We start from the raw sequence: 22,697 nt of genomic DNA on the forward strand, positions 1-22,697 counted from the left end.
TAATCATAAAACAAATAAAAATAAAGTAAATAGTAATGAAACAATAATAAAATAAAATAAACAATAATTTTCATAACATTTTTACTAAATTTTGTAATTTAAAACAGTTTTTTAAACTTTCCATGTGAAGTACGATTATTTGTTACATTGTCTGATCCAGAAAGTGAAACCACTGGAGTCAGCAGAGATGGTTTTAATAAAATAACATTCTGTTATTACTTCACAAAACTAAGTAACAAATGAAATTGAATGCTTTTATTTGGAATTTAAGTCAAAAGAAATAGAAGTTTCACACTTCTGTAGTTTCACTATCGGCATCATAAAACGAAACATTAATCGTTGTTCGATGTCCAATGCGCAAAAAGAAAAAGAAAGATAATGACTGCTATATAGTAATAGTTCTATAATATAGAATATATATACGAAAAGGACTCTACACAGTTAGGGAATCGAACAAATTGCTTTGTGGGATTTACTCCAGCCCTATACGCCATGTGTTCGAACCCGTTGAAGTAATCTTAATGTTTCATCCTTTGATAAAACAATCCAAAAGGATTGGCAGAATTTTTAGAACGTCGACTAAATAACTTTTCGATATTTAATTCGGTTCTTTACGTTTTGAGTTCGCATGTAAATATAACAAGGATGTCACCAAGGGCCGCTCGTCGACCGCAAGAAAAGAACGATTATTTCGAAAATTCATTGGTTCGATCCCACTATGTGGTACTACTGCGGTCTTCTGCCATAGACATGGCGTCTATCAAAGTATTATGAAGGAAATCTGTGTGGAAACCCATTAGAAGGAAGATTCCTGGTCTTGATAACAGACTTGTCATCATCAACTGATCCTTATGTTTTTAATCTGGTACTATCTGTTGTGTTTGGTCGGAAGATTGCCATGACCCTTCTTCCGACTGGTCACGGAGATTCTTGAAAAGGGTCATGGACACTATTTTTCTTCCTCTGACTAAGAAATTACAGAAAAAAAAAAAACGAAACAAAACACAAATTCAATGACCATTTCCCCAAACAGGGCTGCTTATATAAAGTTATAACTTTATATGTTTTTCTATTACAGATGCAATTCTTATTAAGTGCCATTTTTATCAGAGAATTATTAAACATAATTAATAATTATGACGATATAGATATAACGATATCATAAATTTCGAAAATAAATGATTTCATCATTAATTGTACTTTTAATTGGGAAAGCAATTCAAGATGAAACGGTCACTGGATTGAGATTATTTTTTGTTAGTAATTTTGTTTTATGATGAATATGTAATATTATTAGTTTCTAAAAAAATTTCCTTTGTTAAAAGTATACAGTGAATTTATGAGAATATCGTTGAAGAAAAAAAAGAAAATAAATATCACGGACGGACGGAGTTAACCGAAGCATCAAAATTGTCTGGGTGAGACAATATGTTGGCGTGTGATGTCCACTTGCGTCAAGTGACGCTGAAATATTTCAAGGAAAACATTTGCAAGTTCAATATTTCCAACAGAAGAAGAAGCTACAGAATGAAAAAAAATAATATTTATTCATGTAGATTAAAATGAAACATTACTGAGCGTTCTTTTCTGACAATTTCAGGCCATTGCTGTCTTGAGCCACCGATCAAGAGATATACAGTTATTCAAGAAAAAACGGTTTATGATGGAAGAAATATATATTTTCTTGAAATTTTCGTCGAATGTCTAAGAAGAGAAGTTGCACAGAGTGGACCAGACGACAGGTAAATGTCGGTCTTTATTTTCTTCTCAGTTGCTTTCATTGGTATACAAGGTTATAAGGCAAATAACAACAACAATAAAAGTGTGGCCGTGACCGGTAATAAAGTCACAATTTATGATGGCCTGTAATAAAGTCGGCAAGACTCTCCGCCCGTCCACCCCAAAAAAACCACCCTTAAAAAATTTTTTTTTTTTTTTCGACACAAACCCCGCCTTTATGAGATCTGAACAAAACACCCTCGGACAAACTCCCCTCCCGGACAAAACCCCTGTGACTTTATTACCGTGACTTTTTCCTATGATTTTTTTTTTTTTTACCTGGATTCAGTGTGGCAATATAGGGACGTTTGAGGCAGTGATATGAACAGAGACAGTTGCATCAAGAGGTGCTGATCTCTAATTGTAGAAGAAACATGTGGAAGGGGTAGACTGAGGAAGACGTGGACGAAGTGGTGAGAAAGGATCTACAAATGTTGGGACTCACAGAGGGGAGGACAGAGGGCCGAGACTGGTGGTTTGCTGTGCTTGAAAAGACAAGTCAAGCTAAAAACATGGTTGTTCTTCCATACAGGCTTGTACCCTTCAATCCTCTCTAGCTGAGCATCCCTAAACTTTCTGGCTTGTAAGTGCTAATGCCATGTAAAAAGCACCTTGTACACTCTGTAAAGTGGTTGGTGTTAGGGAGGGCAACCAAAAACATGGAACCCGAACAGTCCTTCAGCTGGTCAGTTTCTATCAAATCAGCCAACCCATGCCAGCATGGAAAATGGACATTAAATGAAGATGATGATGTGTATGTATGTATCTATATAAGAATCTAAGTGTAGGAAGTTTGTAAGCTTCAAGCAGTCTGTGGCAGGATTTTCAAACTATGTTTTCAGTGAGTTAACTTGGGATTCCTTAATGACAATGTGACCTTCATATGATTAAGATTTCTTTGCCACACTCTCTCTCTCACTCTTTCTCTGTATACAATGGCGCCATTTAATTTAAGAATGCTCGTAGACTAATGTTAAAATGGCATTTTTTATATATTCAAGTTGTAAATTGTGAATTAAGATGTATATCAAAATAAAAATTTCACCTTGTTCGTGTAAATGGGTAACCCTGTAACAGAGTGGTCTTCTGATTGGGCCAAATGTTGGCCTACTCACCTAGCCAGAGGGATGATATCATTCAAAAGCTGAAACATAGTGAAGCGCATTGTAATCAGTGATGTAAAACAACAGCTGATAGTCTGGTCAATACCATGATACTGTGATTATATATATATATATATAAAGTAGTGTATCAGAGAAAATGAAGATGTTTGAGGAAGTGTGTCAAGAATGATAATGACACTTGTTTTTACTGACACCGAAAAGAAAGATATGAAAGTGTCATTATGAGAGGCTATTGAATGTAGAGAATGCATTGGAGTGAGATTCTGCTCCATGTAGGGTCTGGCAGAGGAACTAACCTCTGAAGTTGACAACAGTATGCTCTCAAATACAACAGTGCATATGAAGGCAGGAAAAGCAGTTGAAGCTAGGCATTTGTTACACTTGTTAGTGACTTTACATCACTTTTAATTGTAAAGAAAGTCTGTCTGTCTCATAATATTTTTCATATTGCAAGAGAAACTTATGCCTTACAGATATCTTTGTTGACCGTATAAAATGGTGCAGTTTCTCATCTGTTGCCAGCACTTGACAAACATAAAGGCTTTTAAAACATGACACCCAAACTTATCACAAGAGAGTGTGGAGTTATGTTGCTTGTCACTGAATACAATTACATGAACAAGTAGAAAAGAGGTGTTTACTACTGTGCTTTGGCTTCTCGTCAGAAGGTTATAAAAATGACTGGAGTTGAGAAATGACTCTGATACCTTCTGCATGAAACGAATATAGTTAAATAAGGACTAACATATTTAATGGAGTGGGCCAACACACATTTTAATTACAATTACAAATATAGTGAAGAAATAAAATTATTAGCTTTAATGATTATTTCTGGTTAAGATAGGGACGGGAGAAGAATTCTAAAATTAAACTTAGTTAAAACTCAGGGACATGCAGTGAGGAATCTAATGTTTGCTAGATATAACGATAATAGTGCATCTTCTGCTCTTATTAGACCTCACCAGCAGAGCATAGTTCATACTCACCCCCCACTACAGCCCCTGCTCCTGTTCAATTTTCAGTTATTTAAAACTTCAGAGTTATCTCCCTTGCCTTTCTTGTGCAGAAAGAGGCAAGAATGCTCTGCTGGACCTGTAATGTTGAATATGTTGAACAGAGTAGAGCTGAGCTGAGAGAAAAACTGGGTGTAAGAGGAACGAGAGACGTATGTATAGAGGACATCAGCTGGAGAAAGAAGTGACAGGCGATCCAAGTGGAAGGAATGAGGAAATTTGGGAAGAAGAAAAAAAGCCTCTAGAATATAGTGTCCCAAGTAGGCCATCACCAAAGGATGCTGTGTGGGAGAAGACCCATCCAACTACCTGTAAAATACTAAGGAATGAGTCATTTAGTTTGGTTTTAGCAGAGGTGTAATTTTAGTTAATTAAATTTGTTTGGTTTATTATGTATATTTAGCATTGGCCAAATTGTTTTCTTATGCAGACAGAATCCTTAGGTAATTTCTGCCAGTCATTTTTCATCAAAGTATTAAACTTTACTGATTGGTTGATAATGTGGCTAAAGTTTTAATTTTGATAATATATTGTACTTTGGAGTTTGTAACTGACACAAATGGGTGAGAAAGGATTGGTAATATTTGATGGTTAGCTGTATGACCTATGGACATGGGGTCTGGATTAACTGGCGGATTCTTGGAAAATCATCATTATCATCATTTAACGTCCACTCGTCATGCTGGCATGGGTTTGACAGTTTGATATGGAGCTGGCCAGTTGGGAGTTGTCCAAACTCTGATTGTTGTGGCATGGTTTCTACAGCTGGATGCCTTTCCTAGCACCAACAGAGTGTGCAGGGTGCTATTTACGTGCCACCGGCACAGGTGTGTTTATGTAGCACCGGCATAAGTACTTTTTATGTGGCACTAGCACCTGCAAAGGACAAACCTGTATGTGTGGAAGACCTTATAGATTCAACTTGATATGAAAGATTCATTAGTGACTCCTTTCACTGCACTCTAAATAACAATGATCCCTTCTACCAAATATCATAGAGATAATATTATTACAATTTTCATATCAGAATGACATCCACACTATATATGCTTCCATTATCTTGGTGTTTACATTTTTTTATTGTTTTTCTGCTCTAAAAGTCTTCCTCCCAACTTTATTCCAAAATGACAATGTTATTGACAGACAACAGTAATAATAACAATCTCTTTTATTATATCATTTATTCATGACTTGGGTCTAATTGTGATTTAAGTCTGCTTTAATTTTTTAGCATTGAAACAGGCCATATCAGGCCCAAATATTCTACCTTGTTTTCCATTCAAGCTGGCTGGATACAGCCTCTCACATCTACAATGTCATTCTAAAAAGAAGCAATCTCTTCATTAAAATCTCGAAGCTACAAGATCATGTATGCTTAATTCAAAACAATGTGAATTAATAAGCATTGCATTTGACAGGGTAATCTGAATACTAAAGAGTTAAATACCTTAGTCCAGCTCTTCTTGAAGCATCTTGACTAATAGAGACTTGTGAATTGTAAATGTTGTAAAATGGTTTCCTAAAGGAATCTTCTTTTGTTCTGCTTGATCACAGAAAATATATTTCAGTAAATTGATAAACAATTTTCTGGATATTAAAAGATGCTTATGAAAATTTCAATTAATACTGATAGTGTTGATTCGGATACACAGTGTCTATCTAATAAAAGATAGTGTCTCTTTGGATAAGGAAGACAGATGGGTGTTCTAAAAAGAAATACTGCTGAAAGTTTCGTAATTGGTGTAGGACTGTGCTTTGGTAGCAGAAATAAGAGCAAAGCAGAAAGAATGGGGAAAAAGGTGAGTGGCAATGGGCATTACCAGGCAGATAGAATGAAAGTAAGATGACAAGTTTACTGAGATATGAAAGAAACTAAGAGCTGGGGATAGTCCCAGAATGACAAGCATGAAGTTTTCCACAAAGCAGAGCAATGTGTTTATAATGGACTAAGAATGACATTAAGTAGAAGTTTGTTTGAAATGACACAAGTGTTATTGTCTTCAATGAGAGTGGAAAGAGATATGGAAATATGACTGAAATAGTGATGAATATTGAATGAGAATTATTAAAAGCATGAAGGTAAAGGAAACTGTAAATGTATCACAGATATTTGAATCAAACCAAACAGGTGTTATCTTTAATGGTTGATGTAGTAACTCCATTGTTGATTATACCTGTAAGGAAACTGAGAAGCAGTGGAAGTTACTTCTTCCCAAAGTAAGTAGTTACAATTCACTCAGTTGAAATGAGGCCCGCGCTGGAGTGCTGCTCTCTCATCTAGAATGGTGTTGTTGCTACAGACACAGACATCCTGTGCCACATCAAGAAAAGGGCCATCAGAGCGAGTGGCATAAAGTCATTCACAGACCTGTTCTCACTTCTGGCCTTCAGGTGTGCACTCTTTTATCTAAAGATGCTTAGGGATTCCCGACCCTCTTGTCTTTTCCCCTCTTATCATTCTTGCTGTATCCAACCGTCTCAGGTCCACCACTAATCACTACACCTAGTATTCTTTCTTCCCAGAACAGTTAGCCTCTTGAATTCCCTCCCTTCTCATACCTTTCTTGTTCAAGAAGATCATTAGTAGCATCAATCTCATTGGTCTTGAAGGGTTTTCAAAGGCTATGGGCACCACCTCCCTCCAGACTCAGCAAGTAAATAAATAAATAAAAAAATCCTGGTATATAACATTTGTATGAAAAAGAAAATGAATAGAATTAAAATAAGAACCTGCTATTAATGTTTTTTCAAATCTCTTTTACTTGACTGGTTCAGGAAACTGTTCATGTTCTTATGTACTGCAAAACTGTCAAAAGAATAAAAAAAAGACATTGTTACTAAATATCCTGGTAGATAAGAAATAGAGTTGTAAATCTCAATATTTCACTGCTTCATTTTTTATAAGAAAATATCACCCAGATCCCCAATACTGCCATTTTGTATTTGGATGATGCATTCTAATGTTTCAGAAGTTCTAGAGAAAGACAAGTCAGCTCTAGTTACATCTTGTTTCAATAGTTAATGTAATTCACTTCTGCAGAATTCTTTAAGTAGGTGGTCTGATTATCTTATTTAATTATCTACCTCAGTGTCTATTCTTTTCTTTCTACATGGATTGAAATAATCATTCATATCCACATTTCTTCTTGATCAACATCCTAAACCAGGGATTCTCAACCTTTTTAATATCTGGGCCAGATCCAAAACTTGGATTTTTTTTAGGGAACCACACTAAAAAAGTAAAACACAAATCAATTAAAGAAAAAATTATTATATTTATAAAGGGAAGACTGTTGGGGGCTGCTGGTAGGATGCTTGAGGACTGCATGTGTCCCTGGGAGCTGCAGTTGAGAACTACTGGTGTAAACTCTATCATTAATTTAGTTTCTTTTCACTACTAAAATATTTTAATTGTAAATTAGAGGCAATGGAGATGGAACCTTTAACAGCTTTTTACAGTAATGGACATTGTTATCGTACGACCTGAACAACAATTCACCTTTTATGACATACTGTAGTTTTCATTAGTCACTTCCTGAATTTAAATCAAATACATTCATACAATGATTTCTTACTCTACGTACAAGACAGTGGTGGTCTCTGTTCCATGAAAGCAATAATCAATGTCAATAATATTCAATACTTAGGAGCCTGCTTCACGTTACTTTGCTTTACAAATACACAAAGGTGTTGCCTATCTCAGAATCTGTATAATTGAGACATTGTCTCTATTTTTCCAGTACCTTAGTGTATACAGCTGCTAAAGGAGAAAATAAAATCATGTCTTAAGCATCTGCTGGATACAAAATCTTAAATGTTTGAATTCATGTTTGAGTAACCAAGTAGGATTCCCTGAAGCAGATTCTCTTGAAAAATATAGTTAAAATTCAATTAAATTTCCTTGTTTTTAATTATTTCTTTCTAGAATCTCAAAGACATTATGCTAAGTTTTATTTTCAGTTAAGATACCATACTGCTACTAATATAAAACAAAATATTAAGTATACACATTATTAGAATGACCATAAGAAGAGCTATTGAGGATGAGGAATTTGGGGTACTGTATCTTCATTTTTTAACCTTTTGCTAATTATGGGTTTTGAGAACACCTCTTAGACACTGTTGTTTTCAAGCTTGCTCAGAATAGTAGTATTTGTCAGAGTCCCAGCTACAAGTTAATCAACAAATCAGTTAGACAGATGGAGTTTGTTAGCCAGGGTGGGGAAGCCATCTAGGGAGAAGAAAACTCTGATTTGAAACCTCTGCTGCCTTGTGACCATACCTAGCTGTAGGAAAGGTTTTGGGGGTAAACCTTGAGGAAAAATTTGGAGTCAGAGCCCTGAGGCAGTTTGATGTCATCTACAACCCTTTTCTGGTCACTCTTTTCGTGCAACAATGCTGGTGCCAAATTTCCTTTGGCTCCATCAGTGATGTGGAGAGTGGGGACACAACAATCTGTCATTCACACTATGCTGTGAATGACCTTCATCCACGGTCATTAATGACAGAGGTTGAAGCCCAGAATATCTTTGGGCTTTTACTTGTATCTCAGTGATGTATAATAATATTCATTATCATCATTGAACATCCATGTTTCATGCTGGAATAGGTTGGATGGTTCGACAGGATTTGACTGTTCCAGGACTGCATCATGCACTTGTGTCTGCTTTGGCATTGTTTCTATGGCTGGATGCTCTTCTGAACACCAGCCACTTTTCAATGTGGACTGCATGCTTATTATGTGTCCCTTGCCTGACTTGAGGTTGCCATGCAGTTCATGGGACTGTGGACCCTGGGGGATGTGGGGCTCATGCTAGGGAACGAAGGGGTTACTATGAAAAGTGGGTGGTGGGCAGAGCAGGTTCTTTTTAGAAGGGTCTGCATGGCTACTCACATCTAGTAGGAGAAAGGGGGAGAAAGAAAGAGAGAAAAGGAGAAAAGGCTTATACTGATGTTTTTTGATTATTTGATTCCAAATCACTCACTGATTAGGTTTAAAGTAAGGAACTTTGGATAGAACTTAAAATTATTTTGTATTTGGTGCTTCAAAGCAGAAGTAGATTCTCTTATATACAGCTGTTTCTGTTTCTCAAACTTAGTGTTCCCTGTAAGAAATAGTAGTGCCCATTACTGTATAGGATGTCATAGAAAGATGCACTGTAATTTTCTATATCTATGACTACATTATTATTCAATGTATCCTTTATTAAAATGGTAGGGTGTGATTTTAGGGAGATTTTGCTTGTATTTCTAGCAAGTTGAGCAACATGTACATATTTCTTCATTGGCTTGTGAGAAAGTAGTAAGATCCAATATTATTGATGTCTGTTTTGTAGATCTCTCAAGTCAATGTAGTGTGCAGTTAGCTTGTAGATATGTTTAAAAAGACTGTTTGTAGGTAGAGATGTGTAATGTTTATGAGAACTTTTTGATAAGGATACATATTTTGGCCTTGGAGATGGTCACGTTGGTACAGTGGGATCTTTTGATGGAGATGATAGAAATGTGAGTCATGCACATAGGTTGTCAGAAGATGGATGGAACCATATATTATGAGAATAGAAACTTAGTTTAGATAAAAAGTCACTTCTACTTCACTAACATTAAGATGGAATATCAAATGAAGATGTTGAAACTGTTTTCTTTTTGGGGGATAATTCATTAAATGTTGGACATAATTCTGTTGAGGAAACCTAACAGTATATTCTCCTCATTTCATTCGAAATACTATTTATTATAAATTACTCTAATTTTGATTTCAGAAAAGCAAAATCTGAGGTATATTTGTATGCCATCAGACAAAGTAATAATACTTGTGATATTTAACATATCAGACGGGGATCTTTATTATTGAATTCATCATTATCATTTAATGTCTGTCACCTATGCTGGCTTGGGTTGAATGGTTTGACTGGATCCAGTGAGCTGGAAAACTGTGTTGAGCTCTAATGTCTGCTATAGGCTAGTTTCTGTGGCTGGTTGCTCTTTCTAATGCCAACCACTTTATAGAGTGTACTGAGTACTTTTTCATAACACCAACACTAGTGAGGTTGCCAAGCCCTCTCAACTGAGTGGTGTTGTAGTAGAAAGGGAGGTGGCTTTATGACATGTGTTCAGAGGCTAAAATATGAGGGAGGGTCAAGCAAAGGTGTCGAAGAGATGCATGAGGAGAGGAAGGGATAACTGTAGGGACCAAAAAGAGTGATCAGTGGGAAATGAAGTGGGAAGGGATAATATTGAGAATAAGGGATGGATTTTAAAAGAAAGTAGAGGAGGAGGTAACTGGTATCACAAAGGAAAGAAATATATGTAGATTGTGTTGACATATGATAACAGGAGCTGTAGGTGGAAGGGTGGTGGAGGATGCGTGTTAGGAAGATGAAAGGTGGGAAAGTTTGACAGGGACAGATTTGATACAAGGGCCAGCCTCATTGAGTGTATAGTCATAAACATTTGCTGTGACAAACGAGTATGCTCCAATGGAGGATACTAGCTTCATTCCTTTCTAGTCTATGCATGTCCTCTGAATTCAGAGCCCATGTCTCACTACCATGTAACATGGCTGTTTGTGCACAAGTGTCATACAATCTTCCTTTCACTTGGTGAGAAAGGCCTTTTGTTGCCAACAGAGATAAAAGCTGTCTGAATTTTCTCCATCCTGTACTTATTCTAGCAAATAGAAGTGTTGGGCTTCATGGAGGCAAAGTGGTTGAGTTCCTTTCAAGTGTTAGGCCTCATGGAGGTAAAGTGGCTGAGTCCCCTTCTTGTGTTGGACCTCATGGGGGTGAGGTGGCTGAGAAGACCTATCAAACCGAGCAAAATTGCAGTCATAGCAAATACTGGTATCACACAAATTGGCACCCATGTTGGTGGTACGTAAATGCATCCCGGCATCACACAAATGTCACCTGTTCCAGTGGTATGTAAAAGCACCCATTACACTCTCGGAGTGGTTGGCATTAGGAAGGGCATCCAACCATAGAAAACCATGTCAAATCAGACTGCAGTCTGGTGCAGCCTTCCAGTGTGCCAGCCCAGTCAAACTGTCCAACCCATGCCAGCATGGACAACAGACATTAAATGATGATGATGATTTAAATGTAATCTATACTGTACTTTTTCATGGAGAGCATCCAAAAAGAAACATTTTGATACCTCATTTGTGAAATTTGGATGAATATTTTAGGAGAGATGACAATTTGAATGGTTAGTGAATCAGTCAAAATCTTGCTTAATTAGCCTAAATGAATAATTAGCCACATTTGTGATGTCATGTCTTTGAAACTGAGGTGATAATCATCTTCAAACTACACAAATTAATAGTAACCATGGTATAGCAGTTACCTATTTTTATCAGGTTTTCGAAAGAAAACAATTTTTGTCAATTTTTAAAATATTTATGTAAAGCCTATTTTGTTACATTACAAACAGTCAATTTTGCAGTGTTTTCAGATCTGGTTAAATCCCAAACCACAAAGACTGGAGTTTGGGCACATTTGTAGTAGGTACGAGGGATAACCAAAAGAAACCGGAATTTTGCAATGTTATTTTATTCACTTAGTTTTACCTGTTTACACTTTTATCACCTTCAAAGTATTCTCTACTTGAAGCAATGCATCGGTTCAGACGTGTTTTCCACTGTTCGAAGCAGTCCTGGAACTCTTGTGAACTGATACTTTTTAATGCTTCTATCATTTTATTCTTCACCTCTTCCATATCTGCAAGTTCAATAGTGCCAGCTTTCATCACTGTTCTTTCAGTTCATGACATGCATTCAGTTGTGACTGCTTATGATCTTCCTTGAGAAAGTGAGGCGCAGATTTTGCTGCAACTCTTTTCATTTTTGCAATTCCTCACTCTAAATTTGTTGATAGGAGCTCCAGGACAAACCAATAATATCAAGTTCATCAGTTGTTCAGTGACAGTTTTCCAAGATCAGTTCATGAACTTAGCTAGTGGCAATGTATATATCATCATCATCATCATCATCATCATCATCAAACATCTGTTTTCCATGCTGGCATGGGTTGGACAGTTTGACTAAAAACTGGTAAGCTGGGGAGCTGCACCAGGTTCCCATCTGATTTGGCATGCTTTCTACAGCTCGATGCCCTTCTCAACATCAACCACTCCAAGAGTGTAGTGGGTGTCTTTTACGTGCCAGTTATGAAACACTGGCATTGGCCACGATCTCACTTAGCTTGACAGGTCTTCTCAAGCACGGTATATTACCAAAGGTTTTGGTCACTTGTCACTGCCTTCGTGAAGCCCAGTGTTCTGGCACAGGTGCCAGTTACATGACACTGGCATCGGCCACGACTGTGATTTCACTTGGCTTGACGGATCTTCTCAAGCACGGCATATCACCAAAGGTCTCAGTCACTTGTCATTGCCTCCATGAGGCCCAACATTTGAAAATCGTGCTTTGTGTTCTTGAGCAAAACATTTCATCTCATGTTGTCCTGTGCACCTGTTAAGACAATGTCGATTTGATGGAGAGAGTGAGCTAATGCGCAGCACATACATTTGATCACTATAGACAAATCATTTGTGCAGGTCATTTGGTAAAAGCTGAACACCCATATGTCGTCTTTGATGGGAGAGAGTCCATCATATATATATAACCTAGATGTATATTGATTAACACATCCAACTTAACTTGACTGTGCTGTTTTGAACATCATTGGCTGTAGTAACTGTCCTGAGTAATCATCTTATATAAACACTAGGTGTTATAAAACGAACAGAATATGTGGTAACTAATATTTGTTACAAAGGCTGCTTTGTAATTTAAGCCCATCTTAAATTCCCGTTATTGTCTGGAGTACTATGATGAACAAGAGGGGGCTGAGGACTGATCCTTGGTGAACTGCTACTTGTACCCTGAATTCATTGCTATACTCATTGCTGACCATCACCTTACTAACAGCATCCCTGTACATGGCTTGTACAGCTCTCACCAACCACTTGTCTATCCCTAGTTTCCACACTGACCACCAGATAGGGGAGTGGGGGATCCTGTCAAAGATTTTTCTCCATGTCAACAATAAACACACACACACACAAGTATATATATATATATATATATATATATATATATATATATATATATATATATATAAATAATATACGACATAACGTATACTGAGTGTAAAACACAGAAGGGCCCTAATTCTTCATCAGTTGTTAACCAATTGCTAATACAGGCGTACCTCACCCTACATCATTAATTGGTTCCCAGAGACACAACTTACATCGAAAATTGACTTAAGTTGAATTAACTTGTCTCTGGTGGAATATTCCCATCAAAACTTCTGTTAAATGTAAGCACAACAGGCCAGATATTGTTGTTTGGGACAGAGGGGCAAAGGTATGCACCATCAGAGAGGTTAGCTGTCTTCACATATAAATATTTCTTTGAAAATCAAAGAAAAAGAGGATATCTGTGGACAACTGCTTTGAAACCTTCTGCTTCTATATCCAGACCATGAATTCATCTTCATACCAATAATAATTGATGCACTAGGTTTTGTTAGTAAATGTTGAAAGGAGAATCTGGATAAACTGGGATTTTCAGAAAGAGAAATTGACCGGCTGATCCATACATTACAAGTCCAATCTGTGAGTGGAACAGTAAAAATATGCAAAACTTTTCTCAAGTTCCAAATGTGAATTTGTCTGTGTTAACTACATCCCAAAGATGAAGCCTTGTATCTTTGTTGGAAACCGGCTCCCTCCTCAGTGGAAGATTTATAATAATTTAAAAAATACTAGATAGATAGATAGATAGATAGATAGATATATACATACATACATACATACATACATACATACATACATACATACATATTTATTTATTTATCATATATCACATCTTAATTCTGCCATATCGCCAAAAGGCCTTCCATGTATGCAAATACTTGTGTTATATATTTATGCTTTTGTTGCTGTTCTTTTACATTTTATATATTTTCTGATTCTCCTCATAACTCATCCTTTTTACCATTCTGTCTGAAGACCCTGTTTTTATTGTACTTGTCTTATTCTGTCCTTCATATTCATACATTTATACCCCCAGCAGCATTTTGCCATTGATGTTACCAAACTGAACAATATCATTGATAAGGTATTGAAATTGTGATGATATTTGGTTGTTAAACAAATGAGACAAGAGAAGAGCATGTCCATGTCCTTGTGTATTTTTTCCTGTTTCCTCTTTTGTCGACCTCATGTACAGCATTTTATTATCTGTCTGTCTATCTATTTATCTCTGTGTGATCATCATCATCATCATCATTTTAATATCCACTTTCCACGCCTGCTTTGGTGGACCAGAATTTGTTGGAATGGATTTTCTATGGCTAGATGCCTCTTCTGTTGCCAACTCTCACCTGTTTCCAGTTAAGGTAATATTTCCCCATGACCGAAAGTGATGTCATTCATTTCCAATTTTCCATGGGAAATACAAAAAACAAATGACACCACTTGCATGATGATGACACATGCTTACAACCACCATGTGATGTCAAGACAGTGAACACCCTTCCATGACAGGCTTCCTTTCAATTTATGTCTACCAAATCCACCTGCAAGGCTTTGGTTGGCTTGGGGCTATAGTACATGACACTTGGCCCAGGTGCCACATACTAGGATTGAACTTGAAACTATGTAGGTGGGAAGCACACTTCACACACACGTGTGTGTGTGTATCATTTCTTGGTTTAGCTATGGTTTATCAGTGTGGTGTTTTTGGGTGTTTGGAAAATAGGTTAGTTAGAAGGATATATCAATCAAAATGCTTGTAGCAGATTTTGGGGTATGGCTGGTGGCTATTTGCATTGATTTAGAGTAGGTTGAACCTGTGAGAAGATTTGATGAACTAGTGAAGTAGAGATGCAGATGTGACTCCTGTAAACTTTCCTCTATGTGATGGCACTGGCGTTTTTACCTGGTTTTATGTGAATGTGATGAGACTTGTGTATACTTTGGTGTGTGTAGGTTATGGTTGTAAAGATGATAAGTAGAGAAACCTTTTTGGAGTTGTAGGTGGGACAATAGATTAGTGACATTTAAAATAAAGAAAATATTCCTTTTTAACATTTAGAATATATGATGAATGTTAAATATGAGGTTCAACTAGATTTATGTTTTAATTTAGTAACAATTTTCTTATTTCTTTCTAGCTTTATCTGGAAGAAGTGGCAGTGGCCCATGGTCTTTGAGGGTTGTCCAAGACTGGTGAGATTGATGATGTTAAAGTTCTGTTTTAACTGTTGCAAGTCTATGAGTACAGGAAAGAAATGCATGGTATTCCTGAGGACTGACATTCTGAAGAGTAGATAATGGTTAGTATGGGGGCCTTGGATGGGGTTTAAACACAACATGGTTAATGAGAGGAAGAGAGGAGATGAGTGGGTCATGGATCACCTGATAAGAGGTGACCTACGAAGTTTTGAGACTCTACTTTAGGAGAGGTCATTATAGCTGTCCAAGATTATTGTAATTTTAGTCTATTATTACTATACATCTAATAAGCTGACCTGCCAACTTTTGTTATTCCAGATTGAAGCACTTTGGACACATCCTACTGAATACTGCTTGCTACAGCCTCCTTCATCTTCTCAATGTCTTCGAAACGACTGCCCCAGACATTCTCTTTCAGGTTGGGGAGCAACTAAAAGACTTAAGGAGCAAGGTCTGGACTGTTGGGAGAGCGAGGATAGTTTTCATGCCCATCTCTGTCAAGTTGTTGTTTATCAGGATGCTTGTCACTGAGCACCCTGGCAACAAACTTTGCACAAATTTTGCACATGTTTAGATCTCTATGAATAGATCTGTGTACAGTTGCCACATCAACTACAGATTGTAAGTTTACTGTCTTTTTAGACACAAAACCGTCTTCATCTAGAAAATTGCGAATTTTCTTGACCAACTCTGATGTTCTTTTATCCCTCTCTCTCCCCCACTCCTCTCATTGTCTCTCACCTCCTCTCCACTGTTTTTTTTAACCTCTTTTGTGCTAGCATGAACACATGAACACAAACATGGACGCTCACTAAAGCCTTGAAAAAGCAGTTGGATGGTTGTTATATGAGGATGTTTAGAATGGTTTTCTTAATGTCTCCTGGGAGAGTCATACAACAAATGCCAACTCATTCCAGGGATTACCAAAAGTAACATTGAAGATACAGCATAGAAGGATGAGGTTAGCTGGACACTGCATCAGACACACCGATGAAGTTGCTAACGAGCTAGTGCTCTAACAATCAAGAGAAGGAAGAACTAGGAGAGGAAGGAGGAAGATGACCCGTATCGAGAACTTGCTGGAGGATATTTGTATAGAAGGGGTACAGGAGCTGAGGACCATTATGGAAGATCGAGATGAATGGGGGAAATGTGTGGAAACAGTCTTGGGGCGTACTGAGGGACGACCTAGATAGAGATAGGTTGATTGTGCCAGCAAAAAAAGTTAATCCATAAGCAGTACGGTGCCTTTCATAAGTTTCTGTTGCATTTTTTCCCACTTTAATACAAAACTCTATTGCATAGTCAGCTACTAAATATTCTGACAGCATTCTGCAGACTAGTTAGCTATGACAAACAGTGTTAAGTAGGGTATGTTCAAAGTGCTGATACAGCCATCTCCTTCAATCTGGAATAACAAAAATTGGCAGGTCAGCTTATTAGATATATAGTAATAATATACTAAAATTATAATAATCTATGTGTCTCTTCTAAAAAGTCTCAACACTACTGGAATGCCCCTCTTTTTGATCTGATAGTTCGGAACAGCAGAGTCTACCATAATGGAGGTAGAAAAGAGAGAGAAGAAACAGTGTGTATGGGTCAGAGGCTGGAATATGCTTGTGAGTGCCAGTTAGTTGAGTGGCCTTTCTCTGGATGGGGTTTAGGATGTTTGTGTATGTGGTAGCAGCATGGTCTCAGCTGTGCAAGCAGTTCTCCTTTCTCAATTTAGCCTTAGCTTTGTAGAACCTTAATAATTGTTGTGGACTGAAGGGAAGGACCAGTTTTTGAGATGTGGTCCTAGATATGTTAAGGTCATGTTTTCACCATGGCAGATCCTCAGTGACAGTGAGGCCAATCATTTGAAATAGTCACAAATGGCAATAATGGTGTGCTGCTAATGTTGAAATGCAGTGAGGTGTAGTGATGTCTTTTTGGTATGAAGAGTGGCACAAGGCCGACACGACACCATTGCAAGATGCCTTTGAGGTCTTTGTTAATGATGTCTGTGAAGATGTGGTATGGGATGTCTAGATTGCATGTGGATGACATGTGGGGAAGTTTTGAGAAGAATAGAAAGTGGTATCGCCTGTGTAACAGTAGCCATTGCAAAACCTAATGCAAGTAGATCAGTAATGTACAGGAAGAAAACTTAACGCTGGGGTACACCAGAGTCGATAGAGTGAAGGTCAATGAAAATTCCAAAACAGGCTGCAATAATGTAATTTGAATGTATCTGAAGATTAGAGCTCTTAGATTATCAGTTTTGATGAGAGATTCACATGCAGGTTGCTTTACTGATGTTGAGATCAAAGGTACTGCATTTACCAAATTTCTCAAGGGCAAGAGACCACTGATGAGTGATACAGAGAAAAGGTCACCACTATATCTAGCTTTGTGAGAGCTGTTTTAGAAGGGGAAGTATTGAGAAGAGGGAGAGAGAGAGAGAGAGAAGGAGAGAGAGAGAGAGAGAAGGAGAGAGAGAGAGAGAGAGAGAGAGAGTTGTAGGCTATCATTGTTTGTGGCTCTCCCTCTTCTAAGGTAGTACAAATGAGAGTGAATACTGTAATTGGCAGGTTTAGAGGGGTTGCTTTTCTTTAGAATGGGGCATATATTTCTGAAGATTGGGGTCTCTCCCTGTAGAAAGAGAGATTTAGGAGTATTTTCTAAAACAAACTTTATCTTGTCGGAAACAGTGGAATTCATGATATTGTTTTGACTATAAACAAACTGTTGTTTTTATGGTTGATTAATATTGTTTAATAATGACTGTTGTAGATACTTGCAAAAGAAACATGATTATTGCAATATGTAAACTATTATAGTCACTATAAATGGATAAAATAACTAATATGATATAAATATGAAATTGGAAAATAGCAAGCTTATTATCAAGTTAACTGTGAAGAATGACTGTAAATTTAATGTTTAATATCGATATATAGCAAATAACTTCTCTTGCAGAAACTACATTTAGATTGAATATTAATCTTGTGTGATGGATGTGTGTGTATAACATTTCATTTTATGGTATGGTGTGTGTGTGCGTATATGCATATATGTGGTATATGACTGATGGAGAGACAAATAGTCAATCTAGTATTTGGTTCATGCTCTAAGGTTGGACAATTTTATGAATATTTTCCAATAAGCTAAACTTCTACACTGAAAAGTAACTCTGTGTTGTTGACACTCCATTTTTATAGGTATTTAGGACTATTGTAATAATGTTTTAATGGTGATGAAGGCATGGAAATTGGTCAGTGAAGTAATATCGAATCTCTGTCACTAAATGATCTTAGATGGTTTGTCTTTCAAATTTTTTTTTTCTTAAAAGCCAAACCTAATCAATAAAACAGTTATTTCTTTTGTGACATCAATCTTCTTGGTGGGTATATGTATAACCGAAATAACATTTATAAAGATTATCTAGATCTTTATAGAATAACATAGCGATATGAATTTAAGGTGTTCTTGTGTGACAAATTGGCAAAAATTCTTATATTTGAAATATTCTAATTAAATGTGAAAAGATTTCATTTGGAAAGTTTAATTTAATGAATGTTAATACTTTTACATTTAGATAAAAGGTTCTTTTTTGATGCTGGTTTTCTCTGCTTTGAAATAATACTATTTTTCAAACCTCTGGAATTCTAGGTGCAATTTATATATTTTAGTCTACATCACATCTACTTGCCCTAGATTTACCACACTCTATATATATTACCTATATGGATAGATTTAATGCTATAAAGTGTTATTATAACGCTATAGTTGATTTACTTAAGTTTAATTTTAAAATATTGGACAAAACTTTTTTGTTGTGTATTTTTTATTGGTGTTTCACAGTTGTCATATTGTGAAGGTTAGCCTGTAGTGAGATAACAAAAATGTATTCCATAGATTTAAACAGTATCAAAAGAATTAAAAGATTGAGTGTGTGTTTGAGATGATAATTGTTTTACTGTAGTAGAATGTTGGTAGGCTTTGATACCATCTAGTAAAATGATATAGTTTTGAGGGTTAGTAAAGCAGTTAGCTTAAACTATTAGGAAAACATTAAATGACAAACAGTTTTAAAAGAATAAAGTTCTTACTTTTCTCTGGTATAGAGAAGATGACTTGAGATTAAAGATGGTAAAGTTTCACTGTTGGTCACAAGCAAACTAGCCAATGGAGCTACAAAATTTGGGTCATGGATTGAATGCGCACGCGCATAAATGTTGGAGAATGAAATTCTGCAAAGCTTATACTATTTTCTATTTTCTCTTATCAACAAATATATTCTTTAGATTATAAAAATTAGATGTTCGCGTATTTTACATATGTTAATCTGCGTTTCGGGCCAGCTACTCTGGACGTTGCCTTCCAACAAAGTTTGTTGATACTATTGAAGCTCATTTGATAAGATTCTAATTTCTCAATAACTTTCTCCATTACAAGAGAAAAATCATTCAAAATGAAAATTAAAGATATAATTACAAGTTAAATCTATTTCTTTTTAACATATTAAATCTTGATTGAAAACCTCATTTCAGTTTTGTTGGCATTTGGTAAGAAACCCACCTTCACACTTACAAACATAAATACATAGCTGAAGAACATGATTGAAGTTTATCACGCAAGTAATGACCGTATGTCATTTTTAAAGCTTATTTCAGTATAGATGGATTCTTTCTTACCTGAAATATTTCTGGATATCTAGAAAAATACAGTATAACTTTTGTACTCCTGGTTGTTTTATACATATATACATACACACACTAACACCCACCAAATATATATATATATATATATATATATATATATATATATATATATATATATTTATTTGTATATATATTGATATATATATACATACATATGCATACTTAGGTTTTGTTTCAGTGTATAATTACGAAAATTATTCTCTATCAAATAATTTTTGTCTTTTCAGGAATCAATGTTCCTAGAATTCAAGAAAATAATTCCGTGTTCGGTATAGTTGTTATATATGGTATTCCATTTGTGCCGGTTGCTTAATGATTATTTCGTTAAACTTTTTGAATCAGTGCAAGTACCCTGTTACTATTTTCTTAATTAAACGCAAGATTGTAAGAAACAGTTTTGCGTTACACCTCTAAACACAGCCATGTTATCTGTGTATGCGCATGTCTGTCTAAACTTGCAAATGTCTACATACAACTAAGAGACACTGTAGTCAATGATGTTTTCAATGATGAGGCTTGATTGGCCTTCTCCTATCCCTTTGATAACAAAGTTAAATTTCTCACAGACACTAAGTAATTACAAACCTATCCTTTTACATTTTCTTGAGAAACATTTGCATGTATATATATATATATATACACATACACACATATGGCCACACTCACGCATATACACGACACATATGTATATATATACAGTGTGCCATTTGTATGCATGCGTGCGCATCTATATATACATTTATAAACATATGTGCACCTATTCTTGCATATGTATTCCGGATTGTAATTCAAATATCTATATTAAAATATATTTTTAATTAGTTCTCAATTAGTCGTTCCTTTATAAATTATATGACTGTTCGCATAAAGTACTTTATATTTGAGCTTAAATATTAAAGTCCTGTTTCGTTTAATTTGGATTGGTATTATAAGTTTAAAGTTTATATGAGGAAACAGTTTACGGTTTGTTTTTAATTTCATTACTAAACTAGACAGCTTCAGGTTTTGATCTACAAATCATATATTAAATCATTTCAAATAGAATGACTGCTTCTTTCAGATGAAAACATTCTCAACAAGACAGGAAAATAAAACACATCAAAATTTAGAAAATAAGTTTCAAAAGTGTTACTAATGTCCAAACCGTATAGTTGAATTCTACTACTACTACTACTACTACTACTACTACTACTACTACTACTACTACCCACCACCACCACCAAATAATACTATTACTTGCATAAATATTTATTTACTCAGGCACACCTTTGTTTATACAATTAATCTTGGTATTTTTAGGCAGATAAAAAGAATGTCAAAGTTATATGGAGTAATATTTAATTTTATTTGCAACAACTTCGTGTCTCGTTCTAAGCCATAATATAACTGATATGTTGATTAGTCGGATTCTGTAGTGGTTAAACTTGAAAACTTTTCAAATTCAGCCTGTAGTGAATAGATTAAAACAACTGGGGGGAGAAAAGCCCAATGAAAGCATCACTACATACTTGCTTTAAACATTGAAAAAATTCTGTTGCCCTTCCACTCTTCTCTAAGGGTTAAGCTGTTGTTACATCATAGAGTGTTTTTTCCTATGTTGGGATGTTGTTATTCTCTTCTTTCTCTTTCTTATTCCTATAATTGATAGTCTCTCTTTGCCTGCTTGCTTTTTATGTACTCAGTGCAGTATGAGTGTAGACTGACATCTGCAACAGGTTATGCTGTCCCCAAACACACAGACAAGCAGTGAATAGGCACATACTTCATTTATATGTGCATGGGTGTGTGTGTGTGTATGTGTGCGTGCGCATGTCTGTTAAAGTCAGACTACAAATTTCTCTTGTTTACCTTAATTGTTCCCTTTTCTTGCCAAGTTTATGACGTAATATAAACTGTCAGCTTATGTGGAAATAGATCTTTACATACATGGCATACACATAAATCATACACACGCACACACACACACACACACACACACACACGCACACAGTTTTCAACTACATTACATCAATTATGTTCTATTTAAAAATATTACTTCCTTACCGCTGTCTTTCTTTCTTTCCTTCCTTCAGCCTTTCTGTCCTTTCTTTCTTTCGGTGGGTATTACAATTTTAATAACTAATTGCACCCTTATATAAATCACGGATTTGTCCTACCAACACTAAATTAGATCGAAAGAATTAAACATGTTTGATTGTAAATTTCATTTGTTGCTTTCTTGTCACTTCTTAACAGTTTCTCAAACTATAACTATTTTAAGTATTTCGTTAATAGTAAAAGTTGCTGTAAGCTAAACATAACTAAATGGTGTAAGTAGTTTTATTAATTAATGCATTTTAACGGCAAGAATAAATTCATTTCAACATACGTGACACACTTCTTCATTCAGATTATATAAAATAAATTTCATTTCAAAATATAATAATAGTTGTGTTCTAAAAATCTTTCCGGCACTCCTTTTTCTTCCCTTTATGAAGATATATGCGCTATTTAGGTTAACTCTTAACACTACTTACTCTACTGCACTTTTGTTTACACATACTACTAGTTAGAATTAGTGCAAGGTCATCATGACCTATGTTCTTGGAAATAATCTCTTTCTCCGCTCTCTTGTTTGCATTGTTTACATATGTGGGTGTAATGTCACTTTGACATGAGGCTCTGCTGGAGGAGATGTGCTGCTCCATTAAATTTATTACACTGCTTATATGCATGTGATTAGTGTTTTATAACAAGGTTTATTTATATAATATCTGCGTGCTATACTTTTGTTTGCTGTTGTAACAACATTACGATAAATACATCTAAAATAATTTTACATGCCTCTT

The 22,697-nt window shown here is 35.7% G+C and overlaps 1 protein-coding gene and 1 long non-coding RNA gene across 35 annotated transcripts in view; one reads left to right on the top strand and one right to left on the bottom strand.

Moving 5' to 3' along the window:
* The window catches only part of LOC106870471 (uncharacterized), a 71,443-nt gene that overhangs the window by 36,566 nt on the left and 12,180 nt on the right, over window positions 1-22,697 (bottom strand). For 5 of the 32 annotated variants that reach the window (XR_016244144.1, XR_016244143.1, XR_016244142.1 and 2 more), the window contains exons 1-2: window positions 19,258-19,836; window positions 6,647-6,722 (exon numbers count right to left, since the gene is read on the bottom strand). This is a non-coding gene — a long non-coding RNA (uncharacterized LOC106870471). The other 27 variants (XR_001409528.3, XR_008265436.2, XR_016244164.1 and 24 more) reach the window with 20 other exon arrangements.
* LOC149132555 (uncharacterized) overlaps window positions 1,221-22,697 on the top strand; it is a 106,809-nt gene continuing 85,332 nt past the window's right edge. The window contains exons 1-2 of one of the 3 annotated variants that reach the window (XM_089362111.1): window positions 1,609-1,742; window positions 15,100-15,261. The gene's annotated coding sequence lies outside the window, so the exon portion shown is untranslated. Of the gene's footprint in view, window positions 1,743-15,099; window positions 15,262-22,697 lie in introns of all 3 variants that reach the window. The other 2 variants (XM_089362113.1, XM_089362117.1) reach the window with 2 other exon arrangements.

Source organism: Octopus bimaculoides, chromosome 14, assembly GCF_046866305.1.
Source record: "Octopus bimaculoides isolate indiv1 chromosome 14, ASM4686630v1, whole genome shotgun sequence".
NCBI lineage: Eukaryota > Metazoa > Mollusca > Cephalopoda > Octopoda > Octopodidae > Octopus > Octopus bimaculoides.